Source organism: Salvelinus alpinus, chromosome 19, assembly GCF_045679555.1.
Source record: "Salvelinus alpinus chromosome 19, SLU_Salpinus.1, whole genome shotgun sequence".
NCBI classification, from domain to species: Eukaryota; Metazoa; Chordata; class Actinopteri; order Salmoniformes; family Salmonidae; genus Salvelinus; species Salvelinus alpinus.
In genome coordinates, this window is record NC_092104.1 from 11,944,458 (window position 1) to 11,967,538 (window position 23,081).

Sequence of the window (23,081 nt, forward strand, 5' to 3'; positions counted from 1 at the left end):
TTTGTAGTAAAATAATAGGAGCAATACAATTTAGACAATGAAGTACCCAAACTTTATTTATTTATTCAAATGTTTGTAACATTAATGTTAGTCCCAATCAATCATTATTCAAGGCCAACTTCATTGGATCAAAATTTAAAAGAAAGAAAAAGCTCTTGGCAGCACCCTTCCTACAGTTAACTTTCGCAAGGCAATGGCTCCCCCGTCTGTTTCATTGAATGAACTGACAAAATAACCGCAGGACATGACTATGGATTATTACCATTTCACCATAGTTTTCAATACTTTACTGTGCGATTAATACAATAGTTATTTTCATCAACTTGTTACATTAATTTGGAAAATAAAAACGACGATTTCCTGTTTGATGGGATATTTATTGGGACAGGTGTTTTCGGTTTTCGACCTGGAATCCACCTGAAAGTCTTTACAAAGGAGGAATACACACGTGTTTTACGTCAAAACTGTATCAGCCCTTGCACGGGCAGGCGCGGATATAAACTTCAGAAAACAATGTCCTTTTTAAGCGGAGTAGGACGCGGGCACACAGTTGGACTCCACCGAAAAGCAGAAATGTCTTCCCCCTCTCCAAAGATCTCTATTGACTTTGAGCATACACAGGAAGCATACAAGAGTAAAGACAATTTCAAACTGCTCAGAAGTTTGGTGGTTTTCACACTATGCTCTTGTGACCTTTTGATTGATAAGGAGGTTTGGTAGGCCTTATACTAATCAAGCTCTTTTTCTTTCTTTTCTTTTTTCCCTTCCTTCCTCCCCCTGTTGTAAAGCTCCAGCTGGCGAAGTACATATCAAGCAAAATTAGAGGGGCGACAGGTAGCCTAGTGGTTAGAGTGTTAGTAACCGAAAAGTTGCCAGATCGAATCCCTGAGCCGACAAGGTAAAAATATGTAGTTCTGCCCCTGAACAAGGCAGTTACCCCACTGTTCCTAGGTTGTCATTGAAAATAAGAATTTGTGCTTAACTGACTTGCCTAGTTAAATAAAGGTTAAATAATATACAGAAGAGGCACATCATGCTATCTTCTCTGTTTACATCAAAGGTTTCCTTCTGTGGTTTCACTTTCTGATCTGTCTGTCCTGCGATGCTGACTTTAATTATACTGAACAAAAATATAAACTAAACATGCAACACTTTTAAAGATTTTACTAAGTTACCGTTCATGTAAGGAAATCAGTCAGTTGAAATAAATTCATTAGGCCCTAATCTATGGATTTCACATGACTGGGCAGAGGTGCAGCCATGGGTGCGACTCGAAGGGCATAGGCCCACCCACTTGGCAGCCACGCCCACCCACTGGGGAGCCAGGCTCACCACAAAAGGGTTTTATTACAGACAGAAATACTCCTCACATGGTCTGCGGTTGTGAGGCCGGTTGGACGTATTGCCAAATTCTCTAAAACAACGTTGGATGCAGCTTATGGTAGAGAAATAAACATTCAATGATATGGCAACAGCTCTGGTGGACATTCCTGCAGTCAGCATGCCAATTGCATGCTCCCTCAAAACTTGAGACATCTGTGACATTGTGTTGTGTGACAAAACTGCACATTTTAAAGTGGCCTTTTATTGTTCCCAGCATAAGGTGCACCTGTGTAATGATTGTGCCGTTTAATCAGTTTCTTGACATGCCACACCTGTCAGGTGGATGGATTATCTTGGGAAATGAGAAATGCTCACTAACAGTGATGTAAACAACTCTTTTCACAAAATTTGAGAGAAATACGTTTTTGTGTGTATGGACATTTTCTGGTATTTTTTTATTTCAGCTCATGAAACATGGGACCAACACTTATATATATGTTGCATTTATATATATTTTTTCTTCATTGAGGGAACTTCTTGTTTGGAGTGGTTAAAAAAAACCTAACCACAGCTTTCAACATTCAGTTAACCAAAAGATGCAGCAGAGCAGGGAATCTATTATGTCCCACTTCCAGTTATCCTGTCCAATTTCTTACAGCTACATTTCTAAACACTGCATAACATGGTGTTCATGGCTAATGCTATAACAGTGTTATGTAATGATTTATAATCTCACATAGAAATTTCACTCCATGACAAGAGTCACTAGAGACTCAAAGCCACAAGAGGGTAAAACACAATGTTACGTAGTAATGCTTGAAATGTAAATGCATTTCCCTCTTTTTCCTAGTTGATGGATATCAGTAAGGCTGCTGGGGAAGAAGGCCTCTGAGCAGTTTATGAAGATGACATTCTATGGTCAGTCCGGTGGGAGAGGATCAAAAGTCCATCAAGCCTCTGATTCAGAAGAACAGGGATTTTGGAGTGGGCTCCATCCTGGACTACAGTGTAAAGGAGGATCTCAAACAGGAGGCAGTGACTAAAGAGATTTGCTTATTACTCTAAATACTCTTCCTAACCTATTTCATAGACCAAAAAACAGAATGTTGCTAGAACTTCAGGTTTTACTGTATGTTCTGGTGGGGTCCCAGCAGCAGTAGAACAACATCACATGTTAATGTTGGCTTATATGAAAACAGAGGTGTGTGTGTGTGTCCCTTTATCAGAATGAAAATAGGTGATTGTTTTGTGTATGAATTCGAAGTACTATATACTTCTGAGAGCACACAGACATCTTGTTAAGCAAACCAGTTTTTATTTTTCACACATCAAAAATGTTTCCGCAAACAAATGTTATTTCCTTATTCTGAATGAAAGGCATCCAGATCTAACCAGGGTGAACGACCACAGTATGATTTTCCCCTCGTTTGAAGCCAGGGACAGGCTATAATTTGATATCCCTCTCAGGATGTAAACACTAGTCTGTCCAGACCCTATTGGTCGGTTTGGTCAAGGCCCTCCTCGTCTGATTGGCTGTCCTCTCGGAACTCTCACTCTTCAGGAATTCTGTCACATGAGGCAAGCTGCAGCAGCACAAGACAGAAAGTCAGTAGAGACAGTCTTATCCTTGCTCTGATATAAACCTGTATGACAGGCCAGGAAAAACTTACACAACCGTTCTCTCTGAGGAGAGCTAGGCTACATATGGGTTAGATCATGCCGCTATGTAGTCACACTGTGAGTTATACTAAGATTTTCTTCTGAACTCACCTTCATTAGCCCCTCTTTGGAGGACTACTTTAACTTTGAGATTACACACCTAAAAAATAAGTAAATTGGTCTGAATTGCATCCAGTGCGAGAGAGAGAGTGAGAAAGAGAGAGAGAGAGAGAGAAAGAAATAAAGAGAGGGAGAGTGTGAGCGAGAGAGAGAGATAGGGACATAATGCCAAAGGACTGAGTGTTTCTCTGTGTCTGTCTCTCTCTGAAAGAGGTCACTCTGGTCAGGTCTTTTCAGAATCAGCAGGCGATCAGCTCTGTTGACTCAGATCAATGGCTGCCTGAGATCTTGTTTAATATGCAAAAACAGGTGTAAGACAGTGTGGCCTTTACTCACTCCCTTCCCTGTTTGAAAAATCTCCTAACTCTACCATGAAAATAATGTTAGGACAGGAAACCCAGTCACTTCTGCTCTGTTTAGTTTTCGGCTTAGTCTGGACTTTGTCTGCCATCAGAAGACAGTCAGACCTTTGTGTTGGTAAAAAACAGACTTGCAAGGCATAAGCCAGGAAGAGTTAGCTAGTCCACTTTGATGCAAGACCACTTTCTGATACAATTGTGCTTGACATGTACTCATGCAACTTATCAAAGACACTTGCACCAGGCAGCATCTCAGCAGCATGTGAGTGAGACACAGTATGAACAAGAGGGGATGCTTGGTCTTCCATAGAATGGAATATAAAATAATAGAATAGAATCGTTCCTGAGAAAAAAAGAAAAAAAATTCACAACAAGCTCGAACATTTACACACAAATAACCAACCAACAACCCACCCCCTAGATATTTACATTTCAATCTCATGTATGATGAATGTATTCCACTTACAGTCCAGACATGCCATCATACCATCTACCCCGTTACCAAACTTTCTTACATCCAAATACCCCAACAAGATCTCACGGACTGACACAGTCTAACACGGTATTCGACCATGGTCCAAATGGGAGATAAACTTAAGAGTTTGACGGTTACGTTTAGATATTGATTCCGATTGATTAAGTGTTAAGGGTTAAGGTTTGGGAATAAAAGAAAAGAAGAAAAGAGTGCCTAGCACTGGGATTGAACCCGCAATCCTCGGAGCCGGACCTCATGGCTTACGTCCATCCCCATCCACAACGCCCACTTGATGGTAGTAGTGCTCAACGTTGCCCCCGGTGGCCCGGTATTGAAGGCATCTCCTGACATTCTGTGGACCTGGATGAATGTCGAATACTGCATTGGATCTGGTGTGACCAGGCTGAATAGCCATCAAGCTTACCGGGCCCCTGAGTGGTCACATGTGATATGAGTCAGACCTCATTTCTGTGATCTGTAATGGTATGGACATAGGTCCAGCTGTATAGTGTGTCTGAGTGCCCTTCGTGAAGGTCCAATTTAAACATGGGCAGGGACAGCTCAATCAGTCTATCTGGGGCCACCTGTGGGGAGATGTGTCCTATATCCACCGGCTGGTGCCTCAAGGGCAATACAGTTCATGGAATTGTGTTTATTTAAACAAATGGAATGGGATTTGATGTGCCAGGCTCATGTTCACCAAGGAATTTAATGTCAATGTTTGTGTGTGTGGACTGTGGCGAGCTCCAACATAATGAACACTATAATACTGTTCACATCCATAACGAGCGAATCATTCAGCTTTCTTTTTCTCTCCTTTTTTGTTGACAGATCACGTGTGTCCGCTGCAGAGAAAGAGAGCTTAGGCAAGTCCGTCTGTTGGGTTGCTAGGCTTACATTTGAGCCACTAACTACAGTGCCTTGCAAAAGTATTCATCCCCCTTGACGTTTTTCCTATTTTGTTGCATTACAACGTGTAATTACAATAGATTTTTATTTCCATTTCATGTAATGGACATGAAAAATATAACTTGTTTCAATAAATGTACACATTTTTCAAACAAAAGTGGTGCGTGCATATGTATTCACCCCCTTTGCTATGAAGCCCCTAAATAAGAGCTGGTGCAACCAATAACCTTCAGAAGTCACAGAATTAATTAAATAAAGTCCACCTGTGTGCAATCTAAGAGTCACATGATCTGGCACATGATCTCAGTATATATACACCTGTTCTGAAAGGCCCCAGAGTCTGCCACACCACTAGGCAAGGGGCACCACCAAGCAAACGGCACCATAAGACCAATGAGCTCTCCAAACAGGTCAGGGACAAAGTTGTGGAGAAGTACAGATCAGGGTTAGGTTATAAAAAAATATCAGAAACTTTGAACATCCCACGGAGCACCATTAAATCAATCATTAAAACATGGAAAGAATATGGCACCACAACAAACCTGCCAAGAAAGGGCTGCCCTCCAAATCACATGGACGAGGCAAGGAGGGCATTAATCAGAGAGGCAACAAAGAGACCAAAGATCAAATCAAATGTATTTATATAGCCCTTCGTACATCAGCTGATATTTCAAAGGGCTGTACAGAAACCCAGCCTAAAACCCCAAACAGCAAGCAATGCAGGTGTAGAAGCACGGTGGCTAGGAAAAACTCCCTAGAAAGGCCAAAACCTAGGAAGAAACCTATAGAGGAACCAGGCTATGAGGGGTGGCCAGTCCTCTTCTGGCTGTGCCGGGTGGAGATTATCAAATCAAGTTTATTTTATATAGCCCTTCGTACATCAGCTAATATCTCGAAGTGCTGTACAGAAACCCAGCCTAAAACCCCAAACAGCAAGCAATGCAGGTGTAGAAGCACGGTGGCTGGGAAAAACTCCCTAGAAAGGCCAAAACCTAGGAAGAAACCTAGAGAGGAACCAGGCTATGAGGGGTGGCCAGTCCTCTTCTGGCTGTGCCGGGTGGAGATTATAACAGAACATGGCCAAGATGTTCAAAATGTTCATAAATGACCAGCATAGTCAAATAATAATCAGGAATAAATGTCAGTTGGCTTTTCATAGCCGATCATTAAGAGTTGAAAACAGCAGGTCTGGGACAGGTAGCACGTCCGGTGAACAGGTCAACCCATTATAACAGAACATGGCCAAGATGTTCAAATGTTCATAAATGACTAGCATGGTCAAATAATAATAATCACAGTAGTTGTCAAGGGTGGAGCACCTCAGGAGTAAATGTCAGTTGGCTTTTCATAGCCGATCATTAAGAGTATCTCTACCGCTCCTGCTGTCTCTAGAGAGTTGAAAACAGCAGGTCTGGGACAGGTAGCACGTCCGTTGAACAGGTCAGGGTTCCATAGCCGCAGGCAGAACAGTTGAAACTGGAGCAGCAGCACGGCCAGGTGGACTGGGGACAGCAAGGAGTCATCATGCCCGGTCGTCCTGACGCATGGTCCTAGGGCTCAGGTCCTCCGAGAGAGAGAGAGAAAGAAAGAGAGAAGGAGAGAATTAGAGAGAGCATACTTAAATTCACACAGGACACTGGATAAGACAGGAAAAGTACTCCAGATATAACCAACTGACCCTAGCCCCCCGACACATAAACTACTGCAGCATAAATACTGGAGGCTGAGACAGGAGGGGTCAGGAGACACTGTGGCCTCATCCGATGATACCCCTGGACAGGGCCAAACAGGAAGGATATAACCCCACCCACTTTGCCAAAGCACAGCCCCCGCACCACTAGAGGGATATCTTCAACCACCAACTTACATTCCTGAGACAAGGCCGAGTATAGCCCACAAAGATCTCCACCACAGCACAAACCAAGGGGGGGCTCCAACCCATTATAACAGAACATGGCCAAGATGTTCAAATGTTCATAAATGACCAGCATGGTCAAATAATAATAATCACAGTAGTTGTCAAGGGTGGAGCACCTCAGGAGTAAATGTCAGTTGGCTTTTCATAGCCGATCATTAAGAGTATCTCTACCGCTCCTGCGGTCTCTAGAGAGTTGAAAACAGCAGGTCTGGGACAGGTAGCACGTCCGGTGAACAGGTCAGGGTTCCATAGCCGCAGGCAGAACAGTTGAAACTGGAGCAGCAGCACGGCCAGGTGGACTGGGGACAGCAAGGAGTCATCATGTCAGGTCGTCCTGAGGCATGGTCCTAGGGCTCAGGTCCTCCGAGAGAGAGAGAGAAAGAGAGAAAGAGAGAGAGCATACTTAAATTCACACAGGACACCGGATAAGACAGGACAAGTACTCCAGATATAACAAACTGACCCTAGCCCCCCGACACAAACTAATGCAGCATAAATACTGGAGGCTGAGACAGGAGGGGTCAGGAGACACTGTGGCCCAATCCGATGATACCCCTGGACAGGGCCAAACAGGAAGGATATAACCCCACCCACTTTGCCAAGGCACAGCCCCCACACCACTAGAGGGATATCTTCAACCACCAACTTACCATCCTGAGACAAGGCCGAGTATAGCCCACAAAGATCTCCGCCACGGCACAACCCAAGGGGGGGCGCCAACCCAGACAGGAAGATCACGTCAGTGACTCAACTCACTCAAGTGACGCACCCCTCCTAGGGACGGCATGAAAGAGCACCAGTAAGCCAGTGACTCAGCCCCTGTAATAGCGTTAGAGGCAGAGAATCCCAGTGGAGAGAGGGGAACCGGCCAGGCAGAGACAGCAAGGGCGGTTCGTTGCTCCAGAGCCTTTCCGTTCACCTTCACACTCCTGGGCCAGACTACACTCAATCATAGGACCTACTGAAGAGATGTGTCTTCAATAAAGACTTAAAGGTTGAGACCGAGTCTACGTCTCTCACATGGGTAGGCAGACCATTCCATAAAAAATGGAGATCTATAGGAGAAAGCCCTACCTCCAGCTGTTTGCTTAGAAATTCTAGGGACAATTAGGAGGCCTGCGTCTTGTGACCGTAGCGTACGTGTAGGTATGTACGGCAGGACCAACTCGGAAAGATAGGTAGAAGCAAGCCCATGTAACGCTTTGTAGGTTAACAGTAAAACCTTGAAATCAGCCCTTGCCTTAACAGGAAGCCAATGTATGGAGGCTAGCACTGGAGTAATATGATCAAATGTTTCTAGTTCTAGTCAGGATTCTAGTAGCCGTATTTAGCACTAACTGAAGTTTATTTAGTGCTTTATCCGGGTAGCCAGAAAGTAGAGCATTGCAGTAGTCTAACCTAGAAGTAGCAAAAGCATGGATACATTTTTCTGCATCATTTTTGGACAGAAAATTTCAGATTTTTGCAATGTTACGTAGATGGAAAAAAGCTGTCCTTGAAACAGTCTTGATATGTTCGTCAAAAGAGAGATCAGGGTCCAAAGTAACGCCGAGGTCCTTCACAGTTTTATTTGAGACGACTTTACAACCATCAAGATTAATTGTGAGATTTAACAGCAGATCTCTTTGTTTCTTGGGACCTAGAACAAGCATCTCTGTTTTGTCTGAGTTTAAAAGTAGAACGTTTTCAGCCATCCACTTCCTTATGTCTGAAACACAATTTTGGGGCTTCACCATGTTTCATTGAAAAGATAACCCTGAAGGAGCTGCAAAGCTCCACAGCGGAGATTGGAGTATCTGTCCATAGGACCACTTTAAGCCGTACACTCACAGAGCTGGGCTTTACGGAAGAGTGGCCAGAAAAAAATCCATTGCTTATTATGGCTGCAATCCGGGTAATGGGATGATATGACAACAGCCAGTGAAAGTGCAGGGCGCCAAATTTAAAACAACAAAAATCTCATAATTAAAATTCCTCAGACATACATGTGTCTTATACCATTTTAAAGGTAATCTTGTTGTTAATCCCACCAAAGTGTCCGATTTCAAATATGCTTTTCAGCGAAAGCACTACAAACGATTATGTTAGGTCACACCAAACCACAATAAGCACAGCCATTTTTCCAGCGAAAGATAGCAGTCACAAAAAGCAGAAATATAGCTAAAATGAATCACTAACCTTTGATGATCTTCATCAGATGATACTCATAGGACTTCATGTTACACAATACATGCATGTTTTGTTTGATAAAGTTCATATTTATATAAAAAAATCTGAGTTTACATTGGCGCGTTACATTCACTAGTTCCAAAAACATTCAGTGATAGTGCATAGCCACATCGTTTCAACAGAAATACTCATCATAAATGTAGATGATAATACAAGTTATACACATGGAATTATAGATATACCTCTCCTTAATGCAACCGCTGTGTCAGATTTTTTTTTTAACTTACGGAAAAAGCAAACCATGCAATATTCTGAGACGGAGCTCAGAACAAGAGTCAAATTAGCCGCCATGTTGGAGTCAACAGAAACCAGAAATTACATGATAAATATTCCCTTACCTTTGACGATCTTCATCAGAATGCACTCCCAGGAATCCCAGGTCCACAATAAATGCTTGATTTGTTCGATAATGTCTGTTATTTATGTCCAATTAGCTACTTTGGTTAGCGCGTTTGGTAAACAATTCCAAAGTCACAAAGCGCGTTCACTAAAATTTGACGAAATGTCCAAAAGTTCCGTAACAGTCAGTAGAAACATGTCAAACGATGTATTGAATCAATCTTTAGAATGTTGTTAACATACATCTTGAATAACGTTCCAACCGGAGAATTACATTGACTTCAGATGAGCGACGGAACGGAGCTGCCTCTCACGTGAACGTGCGTGGTCAAAAGCATGGTCACCTCATGGCAGTGGTTACTCATTCCTGTCTCCTTCGGCCCCCCTTCACAGTAGAGTCATCTGACAAACAGTCTATTGACTGTTGACATCTAGTGGAAGCCGTAGGAAGTGAAAACTCATCCATATCTCGCTGTAATTTCAATGGGAGCTTGGTTGAAAATCTAACAGCGTCAGAAAAAATCCAAACAGGAAGTGGAACTTCTCAGGTTTTTGCCTGCCATATGAGTTATGTTATACTCACAGACATAATTCAAACAGTTTTAGAAACTTCAGAGTGTTTTCTATCCAATACTAATAATAATATGCATATATTATCATCTGGGACAGAGTAGGAGGGAGTTCACTATGGGCACCAATTCATCCAAAAGTGAAAATGCTGCCCCCTATCCCAAAGATGGGAAAACTCCAGGGCTTGATTGCATACCAGTGGAAGTATACCATTTTGTTTTATATACTCAGAGGACCATTAGCATATTTTAACCACTCCTATATAAATGGTAGATTATCAGACACGCAACAAGAAGGTCTGATATCATTATTCCTGAAACAGGAAAACAGGAAATGGTATATATAAAGATCCAGTCCATTAAAAAAATTGGAGACCTCTTACACTTCTGTGTTGTGATGCAAAAATCCTAGCAAAATCCTTTGCGCATAGAATTAAAAAAGTATTGTCAGATATTATTCATCCAAATCAGACAGGTTTTTTACATGGACGATACATTGGAGATAATATAAGTACTGGAAACAATAGAATACTAAGAAATATCGGGGACACCAGGCCTGGTTTTCATAGCTGATTTTGAAAAGGCTTTTGATAAAGTATGACTAGAGTTTATATATAAATGCCTAGAATATTTCAATTTTGGGGAATGTCTTAAAAAATGGGTTAAAAGTATGTATAGAAACCCTAGGTGTAAAATAGTAAATAATGGCTACATCTCAGAAAGTTTAAAACTATCTAGAGGAGTAAAACAAGGTTGTCCACTTTTGGCATATCTATTTATTATTGCCATCGAAATGCTAGCTATTAAAATTAGATCAAATAATAATATTAAGGGATTAGAAATCCATGGCTTAAAATCTAAGGTGTATGCTGATGATTCATGATTTCTTTTAAAATTACAATCTCTTCACGGCCTCATAGAGGATCTAGATGCTTTTGCTATCCTCTCTGGATTAAAACCAAATTATGATAAGTGTACTATATTACGTATTGGATCACAAAAAAATGCACATTTTGCATTACCATGTAGTTTACCAGTTAAATGATCTGACGGAGATGTGGACATACTCGGTATACAAATCCCAAAAGAAAGAAATCTCATTCCAATAAATCTTTATATAAAGTTAGCAAAAATAGATAAGATCTTGCTACCATGGAAAGGAAAATACCTGTCTATTTGTGGGAAAATCGCCCTGATTAACTCTTTAGTCATATCCCAGTTTACCTATTTGCTTATGGTTTTGCCTACACCTAGTGACCTGCTTTTTAAATTATATGAACAAAAATATTCCATTTTATTTGGAACGGCAAGCCAGACAAAATTAAGAGGGCCTATTTATATAACGAATATGAATTCGAAGGGCAGAAATTATTAAATATTAAAGACCTTCCTCAAGTGTATCAAAGCATCTGGTATGCCTGCAGAAAGACACAATACAGAGAGGAAGTGTCACGTTCTGACCATAGTTCTTTTGTATTTTCTGTGTTTTACTGTGGTCAGGGCGTGATTTGGGTGGGTTATCTCTGTGTTGTGTTTCTATGTTGGGTTTGTTGTTTGGCCTGATATGGTTCTCAATCAGAGGCAGGTGTTTGTCATTGTCTCTGATTGGGAACCATATTTAGGTAGCCTGTTTTGTGTTGGGTTTTGTGGGTGGTTGTCTTCTGTCTTTGTGTCTATGCACCAGATAGGACTGTTTCGGTTTTTCACATTTATTGTTTTGTAGTTTGTAGTGTTCACGTTTTTGTCATTATTAAAACATGATAAACACTAACCACGCTGCGCTTTGGTCCGATCCCTGCTACACCTCCTCTTCAGACGAAGAGGAGGAAATCTGCCGTTACAGGAAGACTGGGTGGTCGTAGGGTTAGAGAGTCTTTTTTATATTCAGTTACAGTTCAGTTACAGTACTTTCTCTGTGCAGTATAATAGTAATTATCATGTACTTTTTTGTAGTTTCTTGGGCTTATGATAGTCTCACTCACAACTTCAAGACCATAATTATTACAATACTTAGCAAAATACCCTTTTACGTAACATACTGTTTATTTAATATAACCTGTTCTTGGGGGTTGGGGGGGTGGGTGGGAGGGTAGGGGTGCAAATAGTCTGGGTAGCCATTTGATTATCTGTTCAGGAGTCTTATGGCTTGGGGGTAGAAGCTGTTTAGAAGCCTCTTGGACCAAGACTTGGCGCTCCGGTACCACTTGCCGTGCGGTAGCAGAGAGAACAGTCTATGACTAGGCTGGCTGAGTCTTTGACAATTTTTAGGGCCTTCCTCTGACACCGCCTGATATAGAGGTCCTGGATGGCAGGAAGCTTGGCCCCGGTGATGCACAGGGCCGTACGCAATACCCTCTGTAGTGCCTTGCGGTCGGAGGCCGAGCAGTTGCCATACCAGGCAGTGATGCAACCGTCAGGATGCTGTCGATGGTGCAGCTGTTAAACCTTTTGAGGATCTGAGGACCCAACCCAAATCTTTTCAGTCTCCTGAGTGGGAATAGGTTTGTACGCCCTTTTGCCTCAATTCATCAGGGCATGGGCTCTACAAGGTGTCGAAAGCTTTAAACAGAGATGCTGGCCCATGTTGCCTCCAATACTTCCCACAGTTGTTTCAAGTTGGCTGGATGTCCTTTGGGTGGTGGACCATTCTTAATACAAACGGGAAACTGTTGAGCGTGAAAAACCCAGCAGCATTGCAGTTCTTGATACACCCAAACCGGTGCGCCTGGCACCTACTACCATACCCTGTTCAAAGGCACTTAAATATTTTTTTCTTGCCCATTCACCCTCTGAATGGCACACATACACAATCCACGTCTCAATTGTGTCTAGGCTTAAAAATCCTTCTTTAACCTGTCTCCTCCCCTTCATCTACTCTGATTGAAATTAATTTAACAGGAGACATCAATAAGAACTCATAGCTTTCACATGAATTCACCTGGTCAATCTATGTCATGGAAAGAGCACTGAGTGAAATGTTTATATTTGTAATACATTTTGGATTGATATTACTGTGGCTTACATACTAAGCACATTTGACCTCTCTTGGTGGGAGCTCAATGGATGGCTTCTCTGCTATCAAGATGACTGCACTGGACCGACCTCAGTTCCTGGTAGGTTGGGTTAGGAAGGGATCAGAATATCAATTTATAATAGTTGATTTGATTTATATAACGCTTTTTCAAGGTTATCAAAGTGCTTTACGTATTAAGGGGGAAACTCACCTTATCCACCACCAAATGTGCACCCACTAAGCTGAGGGGTTTGACTCTCTCGTAAAGTGCTATAGTGCTTGTTATTACTCTCTACCTCTCTCTCTCCATAGCTCCAGTTCTCTGAGGTGCTGATGAAATAGAGGTGTTTCTTCAGCTTCCTGGTGGCACAGCAGGGGAAGGAGGGCATGGAGGCATCAGAGAGAAGGCTAGAGCTGGATCTTCTACAGGTATATACAACATACACTGTAGCATAATATAATCATGCTCACTTGGATGCTCCAATCATGTTCACTTGATGCTCCAGTTACTCAACTAGTCTAAAGAAGGCCATTTTGTTGCTTCTTTAATTAGCACAACAGTTGTCAGCTGTGCCAACATAATTGCAAAAGGGTTTTCTAATGATCAATTAGCCTTTTAAAATGATAAACTTGGATTAGCTAACACAACGTGCCATTGGAACACAGGAGCGATGGTTGTTGATAATGGGCTTCTGTACGTCTATGTAGATATTCCATAATAAATCAGCCGTTTCCAGCTACAATAGTCATTTACAACATTAACAATGTCTACACTGTATTTCTGATCAATTTGATGCTATTTTAATGGACAAAAAAATTTGCTTTTCTTTCAAGAACAAGGACATTTCTAAGTGACCCCAAACTTTTGAACATGCATTAGACAGACAAGTGTAGTGTAGGTTGTGAGATGCTACTGAAATTATGCGGGTGAGGAGAGCACTGGGCCTCTTGTTGCTATGACATGTGATATGTGATTTTTTAAAATTTAACTAGGCAAGTCAGTTAAGAAAAAATTCTAATTTACAATGATGGCCTAGGAACAGTGTGTTAACTGCCTTGTTCAGAGGCAGAATGACAGATTTTTACCTTGTCAGCTCGGGGATTCGATCTAGCATTCTTTTGGTTACTGGGCCAACACTCTAACCACTAGGCTACCTGCCGCCCCATTAAATAAGTCTGACAGAATTAAACCTACGGAGGAGTGGCTTCTATGAAGGAAGTTTGAATGATTTTGAACTTCAGAGTTGGCTTAACTAATGTTGGACCAGAGCTAGCCCCTTGATCATGACTCTCAGTTCCATTACATCACACATAATGCCACCAAGCGTTTGAGAGCTAAACCAGAGCTAGCTTCCTGGCTAACAAGCTTGTGTGTGCAGAGCGGCACCAGAATTAAAATAAAATAACACCTATTTTGTAGTTAATAAATCCAATGTGAAATGTGATATCTATAGTATCATTTACTAGCTTTGAAAAAGTGAATCCATTCTCTTCCTAATTTCTGAATCATGCTTGTTACATCAGTAGCTGCAGTAGACTATGCTTCAGAGGGGGAGGAGAGTTTACACACACACACACACACACTGGCAGGCAGACACTGGAATATGTGACACTGGAATAAGCTTCTGAGTGACAGTCAGGGATTTGCATAGACTGATTTGTAGAATTCAATACTGTAATAAATATCACTTCATACTTTATATTTTCCTGGCTAAAGGCTGTCTCTCTCTCTCTCTCTGCCCATCCAGAACCATTGACATGCTGGATTCAAACAGCCGTTGTCCCAAACTTAGAGGTAAGCAATGCAAGCCAATGGAAATACTGTAGGAGATAAGCCTAGACAGACACAATATGGATTTGTATCATACTCAAGTCATTCTGTAAACACTGCCAAACCCTGCGGTACGTTTCAATTGACTTTTTCAATTGTTTGCACTATTAAATTGGTAAGATTGACACTTTCGAGTTGATCCCAGAATTTAGAAAATAATGGGTGCTTGAAAGGAGTTGCATCAGTTGGAAAGTGTCTCAGTGGGCCTCAGATAAAGTCTTTCCTGTCCTCTCTGGCTGTGTGACACACTATCTCCAGTGCCAGACTTAGCAAGATTTAATGGTTGAGAAGGGCCTGTCTCCTGTGTTTGCTGAGACAGCGTGATTCACTGTGCCACAGACAGGTAAACATATTGTGTTTGCTTAGACAGGTCAGCTGGAACCGCTGCTCAGTCAGTTCACTGAGGAGGGGGGGAGAAACAGATTAACAGAATGCTGCAGAGGTTGACCTGGCCAAGGTAAACACGTTAAAGGGCTATGTAAAGTTATTGGCCGAAATCAGTCTTGCCTGCTACTTACTAAAACTACATACTGTGTACTAATCATACTACATACTGTATTATTAAGAATGCACTGTTTAGTAAAAACAAATGGAGTAAGCAACTAATATCAACATACTAGGCTCATCCTACTGAGAATGCGCCATTCAATGCAGAATTGCACTGATTCCCGCCATTGTTAATTTTGGTACAGTGCGTTACCTTCTTTGATTACCTTCTGTTGTCAAACAAATGATTCCCTTCCTCAATAGTGTGCAGCGAATTTTACTACATGAAAAGTCAAAATGAGTATGACATGCTGGCATTTTAAAGCATGCTACAATTTCTAAATGTAATATACAAAAAAACTTTCTATTTGCGCATATCCAAAATGCCTGCTATGGACACAGCCATTATCTATGCTATGCTATGTAATGTAATGTTATCACACTACTGCTTCCTAAAAGTTATGTTTCCTTAGATTCTTGAGAAAAGCATGTAGCTTATGTGTCTGTATTGAAGTAGAACTCATCGTTGTTGACTAGAACCTGGTTCCTCGGTGTTGCAGCATGCAGAGGAGCACAGTGTTCGTCTGACTACAAGCTGGTTCCTCTGTGTTGCAGCATGCAGAGGAGCACAGTGTTCGTCTGACTACAAGCTGGTTCCTCTGTGTTGCAGCATGCAGAGGAGCACAGTGTTCGTCTGACTACAAGCTGGTTCCTCTGTGTTGCAGCATGCAGAGGAGCACAGTGTTCGTCTGACTACAAGCTGGTTCCTCTGTGTTGCAGCATGCGGAGGAGCACAGTGTTCGTCTGACTACAAGCTGGTTCCTCTGTGTTGCAGCATGCGGAGGAGCACAGTGTTCGTCAAGGTTAGTGACCCCGTAGTCACACGTTGCCTTCCTTCCAGTGTTACCTCAAGGTTAGTCACCCCGTAGTCACATGTTGCCTTCCTTCCAGTGTTACCTCAAGGTTAGAGACCCCGTAGTCACACGTTGCCTTCCTTCCAGTGTTACCTCAAGGTTAGAGACCCCGTAGTCACATGTTGCCTTCCTTCCAGTGTTACCTCAAGGTTAGTGACCCTGTAGTCACATGTTGCCTTCCTTCCAGTGTTACCTCAAGGTTAGAGACCCCGTCGTCACACGTTGCCTTCCTTCCAGTGTTACCTCAAGGTTAGAGACCCCGTAGTCACATGTTGCCTTCCTTCCAGTGTTACCTCAAGGTTAGTGACCCCGTAGTCACATGTTGCCTTCCTTCCAGTGTTACCTCAAGGTTAGAGACCCCGTAGTCACACGTTGCCTTCCTTCCAGTGTTACCTCAAGGTTAGAGACCCCGTAGTCACATGTTGCCTTCATTCCAGTGTTACCTCAAGGTTAGAGACCCTATAGTCACATGTTGCGTTCCTTCCAGTGTTACCTCAAGGTTAGTGACCCCGTAGTCACATGTTGCCTTCCTTCCAGTGTTACCTCAAGGTTAGTCACCCCGTAGTCACATGTTGCGTTCCTTCCAGTGTTACCTCAAGGTTAGTGACCCCGTAGTCACATGTTGCCTTCCTTCCAGTGTTACCTCAAGGTTAGTCACCCCGTAGTCACATGTTGCGTTCCTTCCAGTGTTACCTCAAGGTTAGTGACCCCGTAGTCACATGTTGCCTTCCTTCCAGTGTTACCTCAAGGTTAGTCACCCCGTAGTCACATGTTGCGTTCCTTCCAGTGTTACCTCAAGGTTAGTCACCCCGTAGTCACATGTTGCGTTCCTTCCAGTGTTACCTCAAGGTTAGTGACCCCGTAGTCACATGTTGCGTTCCTTCCAGTGTTACCTCAAGGTTAGTCACCCCGTAGTCACATGTTGCCTTCCTTCCAGTGTTACCTCAAGGTTAGTCACCCCGTAGTCACATGTTGCGTTCCTTCCAGTGTTACCTCAAGGTTAGTGACCCCGTAGTCACATGTTGCCTTCCTTCCAGTGTTACCTCAAGGTTAGTCACCCCGTAGTCACATGTTGCGTTCCTTCCAGTGTTACCTCAAGGTTAGTCACCCCGTAGTCACATGTTGCGTTCCTTCCAGTGTTACCTCAAGGTTAGAGACCCCGTAGTCACATGTTGCCTTCCTTCCAGTGTTACCTCAAGGTTAGTCACCCCGTAGTCACACGTTGCCTTCCTTCCAGTGTTACCTCAAGGTTAGAGACCCCGTAGTCACATGTTGCCTTCCTTCCAGTGTTACCTCAAGGTTAGTCACCCCGTAGTCACATGTTGCGTTCCTTCCAGTGTTACCTCAAGGTTAGAGACCCCGTAGTCACATGTTGCCTTCCTTCCAGTGTTACCTCAAGGTTAGAGACCCCGTAGTCACATGTTGCCTTCCTTCCAGTGTTACCTCAAGGTTAGAGACCCCGTAGTCACACGTTGCCTTCCTTCCAGTGTTACCTCAAGGTTAGAGACCCCGTAGTCACATGTTGCCTTCCTTCCAGTGTTACCTCAAGGTTAGAGACCCCGTAGTCACACGTTGCCTTCCTTCCAGTGTTACCTCAAGGTTAGAGACCCCGTAGTCACACGTTGCCTTCCGTCCAGTGTTACCTCAAGGTTAGAGACCCCGTAGTCACATGTTGCCTTCCTTCCAGTGTTACCTCAAGGTTAGAGACCCCGTAGTCACATGTTGCTTTCCTTCCAGTGTTACCTCAAGGTTAGTCACCCCGTAGTCACATGTTGCGTTCCTTCCAGTGTTACCTCAAGGTTAGTCACCCCGTAGTCACATGTTGCGTTCCTTCCAGTGTTACCTCAAGGTTAGAGACCCCGTAGTCACATGTTGCCTTCCTTCCAGTGTTACCTCAAGGTTAGAGACCCCGTAGTCACACGTTGCCTTCCTTCCAGTGTTACCTCAAGGTTAGAGACCCCGTCGTCATATGTTGCCTTCCTTCCAGTGTTACCTCAAGGTTAGAGACCCCGTCGTCATATGTTGCCTTCCTTCCAGTGTTACCTCAAGGTTAGAGACCCCGTAGTCACATGTTGCCTTCCTTCCAGTGTTACCTCAAGGTTAGACACCCCGTCGTCACACGTTGCCTTCCTTCCAGTGTTACCTCAAGGTTAGTGACCCCGTAGTCACATGTTGCCTTCCTTCCAGTGTTACCTCAAGGTTAGAGACCCCGTCGTCATATGTTGCCTTCCTTCCAGTGTTACCTCAAGGTTAGAGACCCCTTAGTCACACGTTGCCTTCCTTCCAGTGTTACCTCAAGGTTAGAGACCCCGTAGTCACACGTTGCCTTCCTTCCAGTGTTACCTCAAGGTTAGAGACCCCGTAGTCACATGTTGCCTTCCTTCCAGTGTTACCTCAAGGTTAGAGACCCCGTAGTCACATGTTGCCTTCCTTCCAGTGTTACCTCAAGGTTAGAGACCCCGTAGTCACATGTTGCCTTCCTTCCAGTGTTACCTCAAGGTTAGAGACCCCGTAGTCACACGTTGCCTTCCTTCCAGTGTTACCTCAAGGTTAGAGACCCCGTAGTCACATGTTGCCTTCCTTCCAGTGTTACCTCAAGGTTAAAGACCCCGTAGTCACACGTTGCCTTCCTTCCAGTGTTACCTCAAGGTTAGTCACCCCGTAGTCACACGTTGCCTTCCTTCCAGTGTTACCTCAAGGTTAGAGACCCTGTTGTCACACGTTGCCTTCCTTCCAGTGGTACCTCAAGGTTAGAGACCCCGTAGTCACACGTTGCCTTCTTCCAGTGTTACCTCAAGGTTAGTCACCCCGTAGTCACATGTTGCCTTCCTTCCAGTGTTACCTCAAGGTTAGAGACCCCGTTGTCACATGTTGCCTTCCTTCCAGTGTTACCTCAAGGTTAGAGACCCTGTTGTCACATGTTGCCTTCCTTCCAGTGTTACCTCAAGGTTAGAGACCCTGTTGTCACATGTTGCCTTCCTTCCAGTGTTACCTCAAGGTTAGAGACCCTGTTGTCACACGTTGCCTTCCTTCCAGTGTTACCTCAAGGTTAGAGACCCCGTAGTCACATGTTGCCTTCCTTCCAGTGTTACCTCAAGGTTAGACACCCCGTAGTCACACGTTGCCTTCCTTCCAGTGTTACCTCAAGGTTAGAGACCCCGTAGTCACACGTTACCATAGGAGGCCTATAATAACGTGGCCATGGATGTTGAGTTGTCGAGAGGGGAGGGCTTGTGCATGGAGCCTACATATAGCAGGGAGAAGAGATTGGATACGAGGACCCTGTTGACCCTGACTGTGAGATCCCAAAAATTATGTACCACAGGTAAAGGATGAATCTATTCATACTAACGGACACTGAATACTTAAAAACATACTTAACACATAGTTATAGTTAAAAAAAAGTTTTAAAAGTGTTGAATATCTAAACTGTATCTCTGATCTGACCACCAGTACAGCACTTATAGCTCTGATCTGACCACCAGTACAGCACTTATAGCTCTGATCTGACCACCAGTACTGCACTTATAGCCCTGATCTGACCACCAGTACTGCACTTATAGCCCTGATCTGACCACCAGTACTGCACTTATAGCTCTGATCTGACCACCAGTACTGCACTTATAGCTCTGATCTGACCACCAGTACTGCACTTATAGCCCTGATCTGACCACCAGTACTGCACTTATAGCTCTGATCTGACCACCAGTACAGCACTTATAGCCCTGATCTGACCACCAGTACTGCACTTATAGCTCTGATCTGACCACCAGTACAGCACTTATAGCCCTGATCTGACCACCAGTACTGCACTTATAGCCCTGATCTGACCACCAGTACTGCACTTATAGCTCTGATCTGACCACCAGTACTGCACTTATAGCTCTGATCTGACCACCAGTACTGCACTTATAGCTCTGATCTGACCACCAGTACTGCACTTATAGCCCTGATCTGACCACCAGTACTGCACTTATAGCTCTGATCTGACCACCAGTACAGCACTTATAGCTCTGATCTGACCACCAGTACTGCACTTATAGCTCTGATCTGACCACCAGTACTGCACTTATAGCTCTGATCTGACCACCAGTACTGCACTTATAGCTCTGATCTGACCACCAGTACTGCACTTATAGCCCTGATCTGACCACCAGTACTGCACTTATAGCCCTGATCTGACCACCAGTACTGCACTTATAGCCCTGATCTGACCACCAGTACTGCACTTATAGCCCTGATCTGACCACCAGTACTGCACTTATAGCCCTGATCTGACCACCAGTACTGCACTTATAGCTCTGATCTGACCACCAGTACTGCATTTACAGCTCTGATCTGACCAAAAGTACTGCATTTACAGCTCTGATCTGACCAAAAGTACTGCATTTACAGCTCTGATCTGACCAAAAGTACTGCATTTACAGCTCTGATCTGACCAAAAGTACTGCACTCATACTATAGCTCCGATCTGACCAAAACTGCACTTATAGGATGTAGGGTGACATTTCAGACACAGCTTGGTCACAGCTGTGTAACAACGTGTCAGGGACAGTACTATCGTTTAATTGTCTGTCATCTCTGTGTTCTACAAGGTGTCTAGACTACGTCCTGGATGATATTGGACTGACAGAAACACCAATGTCAAGTTGGCTTCACACAGTGAGGACACGGTGAAGCACGCCATCAGGAGGCAAATCTCCATAAACTAGTCTACTGCCAAGGCCTTGGCATAGATCACAGACACACTGAGGAGGATGGCTCCCTACCCTGACTGCTCTGAGGAGGATGGCTCCCTACCCTGACTGCTCTGAGGAGGATGGCTCCCTACCCTGACTGCTCTGAGGAGGATGGCTCCCTACCCTGACTGCTCTGAGGAGGATGGCTCCCTACCCTGACTGCTCTGAGGAGGATGGCTCCCTACACTGACTGCTCTGAGGAGGATGGCTCCCTACCCTGACTGCTCTGAAGAGGATGGCTCCCTACCCTGACTGCTCTGAGGAGGATGGCTCCCTACCCTGACTGCTCTGAGGAGGATGGCTCCCTACCCTGACTGCTCTGAGGAGGATGGCTCCCTACACTGACTGCTCTGAGGAGGATGGCTCCCTACCCTGACTGCTCTGAGGAGGATGGCTCCCTACACTGACTGCTCTGAGGAGGATGGCTCCCGACACTGACTGCTCTGAGGAGGATGGCTCCCTACCCTGACTGCTCTGAGGAGGATGGCTCCCTACCCTGACTGCTCTGAGGAGGATGGCTCCCTACCCTGACTGCTCTGAGGAGGATGGCTCCCTACCCTGACTGCTCTGAGGAGAATGGCTCCCTACCCTGACTGCTCTGAAGAGGATGGCTCCCTACCCTGACTGCTCTGAGGAGGATGGCTCCCTACCCTGACTGCTCTGAGGAGGATGGCTCCCTACCCTGACTGCTCTGAGGAGGATGGCTCCCTACCCTGACTGCTCTGAGGAGGATGGCTCCCTACCCTGACTGCTCTGAGGAGGATGGCTCCCTACCCTGACTGCTCTGAGGAGGATGGCTCCCTACACTGACTGCTCACACATACCTGCACATGGACATTACATTTCTATAAAAATATAGATTTTCTCAAACTATAAGTGCTTTTTACCTATTTTTACTTTTCTTGTTTGTGTACATTGACACGCATGAGGATTAAGTTGGGCCTGACTCTATATTGCCAAGACTTGCATTATTCATTGCTTTAATAAAGGGTTCAACATATTTCTATGTGGTGTTTTCTTTCTGAACAATAACACATCACAAAATGACAAACAGGGTATTTTTGTATTATTTTGAATTGCATTTTTGGAATTCTTCTCACAGACACAAGTTTGTCAAACACATCAGGGGTGTTCAACTCCACATGGTATGCAGGCTTTTGTTCCAACGCATCACAGAAACCGCACATTTTGTCCATAACTTTCCACTTCTGAATTCATCAGTATTTATTTGATTGTCCCCCACGATGAAATCGGAGAGGGGACTGGATCTGTCTCCGTCCGTACGTTCGTTCTGTCATGCGTTAGTCACACACAATGTCTCAGACAGCACTGTGACGATTTTGACGAAACCTGGAATAATGCGTCTTGCCATAGAGATCTGGCATCTACACAATTACTCTGATTTGCCCAAGGCTGGAGCTATAGTAATTAACTGAAATTTGTAAGTTACATGCAATATCTCAATTGGCCCAAAGGGGGCACTGCATCATTTAGGGGGGACGACATGTTTATTGTTGCCTTCTTCTTTTTGTTCTAGCTAGTGAAATCCCTGTTACTACTGTATCGTATAGCTTTGTGTTACTCTACAACCTGTCCCTGTGACCTTTGTGTCTGTTCTCTATTATCCTACCCGTCTCCTCCCTCCAGGCCAGGCAGGTTTCTCTGTGTATAAGTGTGCTCGCTGTGGGCCTGTGAACGAAGTGATCCCATACCTGTCCCGTCGTGCCGAGGACAACAGGGGCTTCATGAATCGTTCCCAGAGGGAGAGAGAGCTGCTGTGGAAGGAGCTGAAACGCAGGCTGGCCTTTGGACAGGTCTTCTACAGTCCTCAACCTGCACTATGAAATCACAGCTAGCTAACTGTCTCTCGCTCCATCTCGGTCTGAGCCTCTTCCACTGTTTATCTCACCCTCTTCCCCTTAGCTATCTTTCTCCCTCCCTCTGTCTCTCTCTTCGTCTCTCTCCCACTCCTTTTAATTTTCTCTCTGTAAGCGTTCCTCTTTGTGTCCTCTCAGCAACCTCAGAGCCCTGCATACATCATACAGGCATCTTTACTATTCCAAAAGGACTCCCTAAAATGTTGGGCTGGCACAGTCCACCCGCCGCTCGCTGCATTTTTATCTCTCTATTTATCCTGGAGAAGGACAGCAATAATAAAAATATAACAGGCTTGATTTAAATGACAGTAAAGTATCCAT

General features: G+C 44.1%; 1 pseudogene; it reads left to right on the forward strand.

Moving 5' to 3' along the window:
* Positions 1-12,959: 12,959 nt before the first annotated feature.
* On the forward strand, positions 12,960-22,727 carry LOC139546012 (proline dehydrogenase 1, mitochondrial-like; annotated as a pseudogene).
* Positions 22,728-23,081: the final 354 nt, after the last annotated feature.